The 11163-nt window shown below is 37.3% G+C and overlaps 2 pseudogenes; both read right to left on the bottom strand.

The window, feature by feature from the left end:
• Positions 1 to 864: 864 nt before the first annotated feature.
• LOC138035689 (uncharacterized) lies at positions 865 to 2422 on the bottom strand (annotated as a pseudogene).
• Positions 2423 to 2628: 206 nt separating this feature from the next.
• Positions 2629 to 7262, bottom strand: LOC138035688 (uncharacterized; annotated as a pseudogene).
• Positions 7263 to 11163: the final 3901 nt, after the last annotated feature.

Here is an 11163-nt window from a genome sequence, read left to right as displayed (position 1 = left end):
GAATCTTTGTTTAAAAAAGCAGTGCAATCTTTGGCTTTTAAAATGTCTAGAAGGATTCAACTTGTGGGGTAGATTACAGGTGAAATATGTCCCTTGCATCACTTTTGACAAAGATGAAACTAATATCACACACTTTTCTTTGTTTTAAAATGGCTTTAATAACAGAAGTTGTAACTTTTTTTAATGTATTTAAAAACAGGACTTGAAACGTAGATTGCAAATGTTATTCCCAATGCGAAATGGTATTACTTTTTTGAAAAATATTTTTAAGAAACAGCTTGTTAACAGAGATTACAAATGCAGGCTTGTATCAGAGATCAGAATTCAAACCTCACATGCTATTGTTCGTTTTTTTCAAAGGTATTTAAGAACTAAACTTGTAACAGAGATGACAAATGCAAATGTCACATGCTGTTGTTTGTTTGTTAAAATGCCTTTAAGAAGTAAACTTGCAACAAAGATTACAAATGCAAATCTCACAAGCTATTGTTTTTTAAAAATGTCTTTAAGAACTGAACTTGTAACGGAGATTACAAATGCAAATCTCACAAGCTATTGTTTTTTAAAAGTATCTTTAAGAAGTGAACTTGTAATAGAGAATTCAAATGCAAATCTCACATGCTATTGTTTTTTATGTCTTTAACAACTAAACTTGTAACACAGATTCCAAATGCAAATCTCACATTCTATGTTTTTTTTGAAATGGCTTTAACAACTCAACTTGTAACAGAGATTCCAAATGCAAATCTCACATGCTATTGTTTGTTTTGTAAAATGTCTTGAAGAACTTACCTTACCTAGAGATTACAGATGCAAATTCCACATGCTATACATTGTTTTTCGCAATGTTAAAATATTGCATGTCTGTGTTTTAACTTAATTTTAGAACGCAAATTTCAACGTAATTTATAGTAGCTTCATGGCAAGAAGGCTCATTAACTGATCGTTCTATAGTGTCATTACGCCAGTCCATGTGAAACAGATGTGACCTCGGTTATGCCATTTTTGTGGACATTATAGGTGAAGTGGATATCCGTAAGGTCCATGAGCAGGTCTTCAATGGCTTCTGAGTTACTCATAAGGGAAACATCTGGAGACACAGTCAGAAGACTTTCAATGGCATCTGTGAATGCTGTTAGCCACATTTCTTTTCCATCTATTTGTTAGTAATATTTTAAAAAATACAACCACACTTTTGAATTTTCGGAACATGTTTCGATGTTTCAACATCATCTTCAGCCATAGTGAGTGTAACACTGAAGATAATTCGTATATATAACTATCAATACAATGATTCTTTGTAGACCATCTATTTGTACTTTTACTTGTACAGATGCATCTCTCTTGCAGTCACTCTGACACTGCCGCACTCCAAAGTTCCTGCATTTAATATTTTTTGATGGGAGCTCTCCGTTAAATTCTTTTTACAAGCTTGGCAAGCCACGAATACACTTAGGTTGTTAAGAAACTTGAACATCTCGACTTGAACTTCTTTTTCTGGGTTTTCCAGTAGTGTAGGTCCTTGCACAGACTGAAGTTGTTTACTGGCTTCTTTGAAGGTCGTTGCTGGTGTTGTTGCCAAGTGGGTACTGCCTTTGAAGTGCTTGACGTTCAGGTTTTGGAATTCATATGTTGTCCCATTTTTGACCTTGTTGATGAGCTCATCCCAAATGTGAATTTCAGCTGTTCCTGTTTCGTCTTCTAAGACACAATCCTCTTTGACGAGTGTCATCTTTTGAGTGGATTTCACTTCAACTGGCTTGGGTTGTTCATTGCCTAATGAAATGGTTGCTGTGACATTGATTTTCTGGTTAATCTTTAGAGTTGGTACCTGTTCTAGAGTGATTGTAACAGCAGGCTGCACTGAAGAGGAGGATGATACAGATGCGGCAATGTGTGGAGAATAATCAAAGTCAATGTCGAATGCTGGTGCAGACCTTACAACTGACTGTTAGTTGAAGATAATGTCCTTGTTAGAATCATTGTTCTTAGTATTTGACAGCAGCACAGGGGTTTTGGATTCCTTATGTTCACTGAAGGTTGAGTGACTTGGGATATTAAATCCAACTACACGCTGTACTTTGGAGGGACTTGTTTGCAGATGGAACTCAAACCAATCCAATTTCTTTGAGCGCTTTACAGGGCTTAAATTATGTATAAAGCCACGGAGTGATTCTAAGGAAAAAATTAAAAAAGCAACATGTCAAATAGGAAATGAATAACTGTAGACTCTGTGTTTAGCATCTATTCACCAGTTTGCTCACCTGTGGCATGGAAAAATTATAAAGATTGTTTGGAGGCTCAAATTTTGATAATGTTTGCATTAGTTGCATTTCCTACTGCCCACCCTCACCCCACCCCCCGCAAACCCCTTATAATAACAACACTTACCTGAGTTAAGGTGTGGCGTACGCTTTGACATTTTCTCACAAAGAAGCTGTTAAAAAAGATATTAATTAAGGTTAAGTACATTGTAGCAGTTTTAAATAAATATATGCCATTATAACAAGCTAAAATTCTCTAGCCTCTAGATTATCTTGAGGCAAGGTTAATGTTGGTTAATTAAACTTTAATTGTAAAAAGTGCTTTTATTGGATTGATGTTTGATATATTTTGAGCAACCGGATTCTACAATAAACTCTGCAAAGTAAGTTTGGCTAAACGATCTAACCGCTCTTCTTCTTTGAGTCTGTAATGTAAATTACACATTTTACGGGGTGCTTGCAGTCTCTCCAGGGTCATAGGTTCTACAATCAGGTCTTCAAGTTTTTTAACTCTACTAAGTGCAACGTATGTCATTCCTGAAGATTTTTCTGAAGGACCAAGATCAACCCAGGCTTTCTTTAGCGTTAAACCTTGACTCTTGTGGATGCTAACTTAAGGGGTAATTGTTGTCTTTCACATTCCTTTGATATGTTTTGAGAAACCTGTGTTATTGGACAGATTGGAACACATCTTGGAAATCTAGGAGAAAGAGTAGGGCCATTATAATCCTCATCAAACTGTACGAGAACACAAATTGGTAGTGTTGGGGGAGTCTGGTCATGTGGATAAACAAAATCTAATACTGTTCCTAGGGCGCCATTACAAAGTCCAACTTCAGTCCAGATGTTCATAGTTAGCATCACTCTCGCTCCTTTTGCTAAGTAAATCACAGGCTCTAGGCCTCCCATTTCATCCGAGCTAAGGTTCTGTGCACCACCAGAGTGACGAGCTTTTATAGTTGCTATTGGATGATTAATAGCTTTTAATTTGGCAATGTTGATCTCTGCAACGCTAGACTTGAGATACGATAGTCTTATTGATGACATTTTAAACTCCTGGATATTTGATACACGGTCTGGAGTTCTGGAAAGTAATGTATGCCAATCAGCTGGTGTGGATTCACCATCACGTGCTCTGAGAAGATCCCTAAAAAGGTGCTGCTCACTACTGTTACCATCAACTCTGTGGTTAAGAATCAATGGAATTACTGTTTTAAACTGTTGATACATGAGATAGCCCTGAATTTGCTTATCTGTTTTGGGCATTGAATGGTAAAGTGGTTTATCACCAACAGGGGGTAACTGTTCTATATCACCTACAACAATAACAGAAAGACCACCAAAACTCTGATTTGCCAGGCCTGTTGCTTGCTGGCATCTAGAATCTATCCAGCCAGCAAACTTTGACCAACCAAAGAATATTCATCTATTATCAAATACTTAACATTTTCTAGATTACTTTGAAGCTGTTGTAGTGCTATTCCTTTTGGTTCAGTGAGTCTTTTTGAGCCAATTGGCAATTTGAGAAATGAATGCAAGGTTACACCATTCACATTAAAAGATGCTTTTCCAGTGTAAGCTAGCACCTTGCATTTTGTTTGGAGTACATTTCTAATTGCATCAATAAGATAACTTTTCCCTGACCCTGCAATACCTTTAATTAGGAGAAGTAGAGGTTCTTTGTCACTTCTGTGAAAGTGATCACAAACTATGTTATATGCCAATCTTTGGTTTACACTAAAGCTTGAAATATTTACTATCCTTGCTGGCATTTGCCACTGAGGATTATTCAGAGATTTTTGATTCACTAACCAAGATACTACAGAATTTAGTTGCTCTTCATCGAAGCACTCAGTAACAGTGTGCCAATATCCTTTAGGAGCTAAGACAGAACTTTCTGCATCATTAGCATTGGTTTGAATATTCAATTCAGACATAAACATCCATTCTTCTTTTTCCTTTTCGTCATCATTTTCTGTTTCAAAATTGTCTGTTTCTAGCTTGATAGATGCCTTTAAGGTTTGTAACTTGATTTCCCAGTCAGGAACTAGAGCCTTGCCACTGTTACTACTGAGAAAATCCATCCAACATGTTTTGAATGTTTCATTGCACTGTTCAGCATTATTCCAGGCATCATCTGGTGTATGCTCCCAAGGTTTATATTTAAGTAGTTGATATTTACAAAAAAAGCCCATAGTGTTGATTTTGAGGATTTGACGAATAGTTTGGATATGTTTTAACAATTACTGGTGGTTTTCTTTTTTCTAGTTTTGAGCCCTTCTTAATGTATGTGGATGTGAATTGTACAAAGTTGCATTCTAGTACACTTGGAAATGATTTAATATATTTCCTTCGCTCAGCATATATATCAAGCATGGATGGGGCAGTACAACATTCCTCATCCCTTACCATTTGAATTCTTCTTGAGCCATCTAGAGATGCATTTATCACTTCATAAGAAGCACTTACACACTTAAGAGAGAGCAAATAATGCATGACCTCTTGAATTGAATAGTCCCTTTGTCCGACAGATTTGATCATTATCTGTTTGAACGTGTTATGAATGTCACTTGTGTCTGAAAGCTTCTGAACAACTGTACTGAATGCATTATTGACAACAGAAGATGCTTTTTCCCCTTTCGATGTGTACTTAACAAGATATTCTAAACATGCTTGGTAGTCCACAATTATTTGGATATCACAATTTGCTCTCCATCCCTGAAGCTGCAATGGTTGATGACGATTTAATCTACAGTCATTTCGTTTAGTGACAATAACTGCTTTATACTTTGGCTGACCTGATTTTGTATGGACAGGTTCAAAATCTATCCTAGTTGTTTTACAGTTATCAAATGGAAAATTAAACCTGCAGCATAACTCAGAACTGTCTTTTTGCCTAAGGCAATACTTAGTACTGCATAATGTATGCCTTTGAACAGAATTTAATAGATTTACATAGTCGTCTTCCATTTTTTCTTCTTTTAAGGAAAGATATGGTGTTTGACATGGATGAGAATTTGGCTTGGACCAACCTTCATCTGGAGAACAAGGATTCCAAGTAGTTAATAAAAAGTCAACATATTGGCAAACAGTTTCCTCAGCTTTTTGCCCTCTTCTTTCCTTGTTTTTTAGTTCTTGAAGTTCTTCATTTGATATGTTTGTTTGGTGTTCTTTGATATATTTTGAAGCTAAAAACCTTGCAGTGCAACTGCTGTAAGTTCACAAAGCCCTGGATCATTCTGCAATTTTGCAACTCCATGACAATGAATTGATCCCCTCTGAACAGCGTATTCTTATCGGTACCTATACCAAGAAGCCTGTAATGATTTCTTCAGCCAAAACTTCACAAAGCGATCTGTTCGCTCAGTAAAAAACCAGTCAATGAGATGTGGATTGTCAATAACATGTTTTTGTCTCATTTTTGGACTGATATCTCCACAGTGGTCATTACTTAAAAGATTATGAAATTCTGGCCAATGATACTCTGCACAAGACAACGTGACAAAATTGTAGGAGGTCCTACTTGAGCAATGGTAGCCCGTAAATCCTCTTTTGCTTTGTGCCAGTAGCTATTGCTACCTGTTACATTTTTAGCATAATGCATAAGTTTGCACATCAAAGTTGACTGATTATTCGACTGAAGCATCTGTTTAAGTTGTTCCACAGTCAGCTTTGCATCACTAGGGTTTTGTTTCAAGAAAATACTCCCTTGACCAAGAAGTCTACGCCTTTGAATCATATTAAAAGCCCAATATGCAAATCTGTGGATGGCTTACAAACCTGTAAGTCCAGCCTTCATTAGAATATTCAGCAAATTTAATTAGGGTGTCTTATTTTCTCTGCTAAAGTCACTCCCCGCTTTATAGCAGTGTTTGTAGGGTCTCCTTTAGCATCAGGAAATAGAGTAGGAAATGCCATTGTCGCTAGAAATTCGATCTTAAATTCATTCATAGGACTTGTATTTCTATGTGGCCAATTTAATTTATGCTTTTGCAACAACTGATCTGTAATAAGTTGCTTTTGAGGCTTTAAGGTTACTGGATTAAGGACTGTGCTGCTTAATTCTGGCTCTTCATTGAATGGTATTTCATTGACATCAAGGGGACCTCTGTCTGGATCTATATCTTCATTATTCTCGATACAATCGATGTGATGCAGCTCACTTGGGGTGCCGTCAGAGGGCAAGGAGGACAAGTAGTCATAATCTATCGTGATATTTTTGTATACAGGGTTATGCTGAACTAACCAATGTAGCGCACAGCTCACTTTTTCACGCCTTACTGTAAGATCTTTATGAGTATTATCTTTGCCTTTGACAGACACAACTATCACAGGCAGCTGCTTTGGATACCTTGGCAATGAGTTAGCTAGCTCTTGAATATCTTGGGAAAAATTAATGCAGTGGCCTTTGTATGCCTTTTGCCCCCCTGGTTTTGTATAAACAGATATTACTGGGAAAACACGAGCTATAAGCATTTCTTTTAAATGTGATAGACCCTGCAATTCTTTTGGTACTTGTGAAGGTATCATATTATTGTCAACTGAAAACTTTTTTGTGGCATTTTTGTCACGCACACACCTAGAGCAGACATAAGTAGCTTCCTCTTTATGTTTTACTGACAATGGCCATGCTTCATGGCAGATGTTGCATTTATAGATTTTGAATTTCAAAGAATTATGGAAATCCCGCATATTTTTTTTTGGCCATTCCTGTGAATGAATTGGTCCATTTGTTTGACTGTCAAACAAGGACAAATATTTTTCCTTGTCCACAATACCGTTAAAGATATTTTGATCTGTTTCAGTTTCAATGTCTTTCTTTCTCCTGTTGTATTCCCTCACGTATATATTTTGCTTTCCTGGTCTAGCAGGTTTCTCAGTTTCAGATTCATTATTCTTCTTTTTCCTTTTGTACTCTTTTATGTATACATTTTGCTTCTGTTTTTTGGCAAGTTCCTTCTCCACAAAACAGTTAAATATATTTTGATCTGCTTGCATTGAGAACTATTGGAGTGATAAGTGAGGAGCTTAAGTCATTGTTTGTTGTTCAGCCATGCAATCAGTCATGCTGCACATCATGTGGCAACCAAATTATATACAATACAAGTATATTTGTACTCTACATAACCTGCCCAAATATGTAATATGTCACTGAAAACAGCATTGGCAGTCATTGCAGAAAATGACATACAATGGTCTCTGAGACATAACCACACAGGTTCTCGCACAATGTCAATAGCGCCAAGGTTTCTTCTTTGATTACATGACTCGTAGATAATGTCAAAAAACTCATTCCGTGTAGTAGTATGAAGATGATTACAAAAAACACCGTAACACAGCTCCAGGAAACAATCAACTGCACAGGAAAATTTGCCGTCATTTTTTAAACAGTAATTACTGAAGTGATCCCTGCCAAATGAATAGCTATTTTCCTCAAACAGTTTTGCAGCTTCCGAGTTTTTTATGTTTCCATTTAATGCGTGTGCTTCTTTATTAGAAATTACAAAGGGATTGAAACTACCATTAGAAGGATAAGGTATACGTCTAGTCAAATATCTCCCGCGGAATCTGAAAATGGAAACATTTTGATATCCACGTGGAAAATCCAAATTAGTCACACCACTAGGGCCCTTACAATGATTTACCACTAACAAAATATACAATAGAAGCATAATAATCGTGAGCTGTTACTTCGGTGCACGCACTTCAGTAAGTGGACTTTGGACCTTAAGTGAACTTTGGACCCGAGAACTTCTGATGAGATAATTTAGTTGCAAGCTCCGAACCCTGAAATTTTGAAAAAAGAACACTATCCAAATTGATTTGCTAAGTTCCCCTAAGCTTGACAGATAGTGGCTACCTGGTAAACAGAGCTCACGAGTGTATAATATCAATATTTCCACTCACCTTTTCCTGCCTGCTTCACACCTTCGCAAGCCAACAAGAGTACGCCAGAATATGCCAGAAAATGATTGACCATGTGGTCATCTTGTCATTGATCATGATACTCCTGATGTGATTGGTTTAGATTAAAAGATCCCGCGATGATCCCATTGGCTAACTCGAAAACAATTACCGATGATGTCACTCTTACATTACCTTATATTACCTTATGCTGAATTTCAATTCGAGAAATCTTTTCCCTGTACGTACCAAAATCAACTCGCGCACACTGCTTTATAATGCTGCCGCCTCGTCACCCTCACGTCCTCGCGAGGGTGACTCGTTGGCAATTATCTTAATTTCACAAAAAGGGTTAGTTTTTGTCACAGCTTTGAGACGCAATGTTGGGTGTCTCTATTCTTGGCAGTTTGCTTTGAGGAAGTTGCAAGTTCAAATTTCAACTAGCTGGCAGGTGTTTTCATTCACAGAGTTAGATATTTGGACCTGTTCAAAACAACCTTGAACTCTATTGTTTACAATATAAATTTTTGGCATAGTAACTCTACATTGGATAGGATTAGGCTCGATTACCAGCCGCTGTTTTGGGAAATGAGCCAGCAATCACCCCTGAAATCACGGCTGGACATGTGTTGTGAGCCATTGTTAATCTCCACCAATCAGAAACTCGCCTGCACAAATCGGTCAGGCATAAATCATATTTTTTGGCTGCAAAGGTGTTCTTTGACCTGGTCTGTGCAAGCTATACAGTGCTTTTAAGATAGGAAACATCCAAGATTTCAACAACGGAAAGTGTTCAAGAAGCTTGAGAATGGGGATTGTCATTTTTTACCGCATAAATTCAAAAACTTCACTAATTTTCCGGTTGGTTCCAAGGTCCAAATACAGCTTTCAAATCCATTGCTATTGCGATTTCTCGTCAGACTTCGCTAATGTAAGAGCAAGTGTAAAATTCCTCAAGCTCCATTGGAATTACTGCAGACTTTTTGGTGGCAATATTAGAGGGTCAATGAGGGTGACTGAGAGCTGAAGCAGTTGAAGATTTGGTTGAATTCAAGTCACATTGATCATTTAACCACACACTGAAGCTCGTATTATCTGGAAACGTCGCACAGACGTTTTAAGCATTGTTATGTAATTACTGTTTTGTTAAAATCAATGTTTTGGGATGCCTAATGCTATTTCCACGCAACTATTAACTTTGCATAAATTATATTTGAATTACGTCACAGACACAATCTATTGCTCACGTGCCCAACTGTCTCTTCTCAGGGAGGATAACCGAATTCAAGTGAGCGGCGGAAAATCAAGCCTAGGGTAGGATTTGCTGTGCAAAAAGTATTAAATAACAAATCCACGATATGCTGCTGGCATGATTGTTTGCAAACCTCGGACTATAATCTGTTAGTGTTGTCTCAAGAATGCCTTCATCTACCTAAAACAAAACTCAATAATTATATTCAGGACTGTGAGGGGGTTGAAATATCAAGTTAACTCCACAATTTCGTTAGCATTAACTCAGTGGTGAAAGTCCATTTAGTGCAACAACACCTCCGTTTGCCAATACTGGAGTCCCCTTGTAAACTTTCTGATTTGAAGTTAATCACTTCAAATCCAATTGAAGGGCCTTCCAAAATATTGAAGTTATCAATTCCAAGACAACCGTGGGGAAGGTTCAAAATGTAATAATTATTACAGTTCAAGCCATACCATTGGACTTCAGATGTACCGGTACGTAAATTGAACCTTCAACTTGTTTGGAGGAAAGTACCAATAATTCGACTTGTAAATGTCAAGTCCATCCATTTTTAAATTGCACTAGCCAGAATTTTCTCACCCGCAAACTCCCGACAATTTGCAGCCACATTCTAGTAATTCTGTCAGTAACTCTGTTGAAAATGCAACCCCATTATAGTCAATCCAGTTGTGAAAATGTGACCGCATCCAGCGGCACATCCCCATTAGCCCATTCTTAGGAAGTAACAGCTGAGAAGTTGAACCAGGGACTATCTAGGAACAAATTCAACCCATGGTCAGAGTGTGTTTTGAACTTGTGATCCCTGGATGTCAAGGCAAGTGCCCTAACCAATGGGGCACACCACCTCCGATGATCAGAGAACGCCTATGACCAAATGAACATAACTTTTCTTTCTTTAATACCCACGTTTAATGAATATTTCAGTGCATGAAGTATTAAGCATACCCTTGTTATTACCACATTGTCAGTTTTGTGGCTCGGTTTCTAATACCTTGAGATCTATTTTGCTGTGTAGCTTTTCTCTGGCATTCCATGTGTGTGTTGATTGCTGCATTTCTACCCATCAAGAAATAAGAAGAGGCCACTTTGGATAGTGGAAGCTGCAATTAGATTTGTTAATTTTTCAAATTATAGCTAAGGAGGTCTGTTTGAATGTGCCAAAAGTACCTGCTTGTTGCTCATGGTTATCCTTAACCTTTGCACTCAAAAGACAGGTCCATGGGAACCAGGAAAATTTTAATTTTTTTCATCTAAAACAAGGGGTTGACCTGTACATGCTTAAATGCAGCACTAATAGTAATAATATTACTCTGTATAATTATCATACATCTAGCATTAAATGTATTTGGTTTTGTTCTGCAGATGCCATTATCTACAATGAAAGGTATGTTATGAATTTACCTTGTGATGTCACTGTAGAAAGCTGAGTTTATTAACCCATTGACTCCTGGGAGTGAACTTAACAGATTTTACTCCATCTAATGCCAGCAAATGTTACTTCTCTAGGGGTGTCTTTTGGTTTAACGCCACATTTCAAAAGCAAAATCGATGATCATGTTTAGATCACTTCATGAAGTCATTGTCAAAGTGCATTTTAATTAATGTTAGGGTTGATAGAATCCGCATTTGATTCCTTCAAACAGTATGTCAAAAACGAGTGCGAGTGTTTCATCAGCGGTTCCAAACACCGAGAAACAGATGAAAGCATGACACCATATGCAGAGTGCTTTTATTGTTTCG

The sequence above is a fragment of the Montipora capricornis genome, unplaced genomic scaffold, assembly GCF_036669925.1.
Source record: "Montipora capricornis isolate CH-2021 unplaced genomic scaffold, ASM3666992v2 scaffold_431, whole genome shotgun sequence".
NCBI lineage: Eukaryota > Metazoa > Cnidaria > Anthozoa > Scleractinia > Acroporidae > Montipora > Montipora capricornis.
The sequence above is the reverse complement of the archived record's forward strand: the minus strand, read 5'-3'. Positions and strand labels throughout refer to the sequence as shown.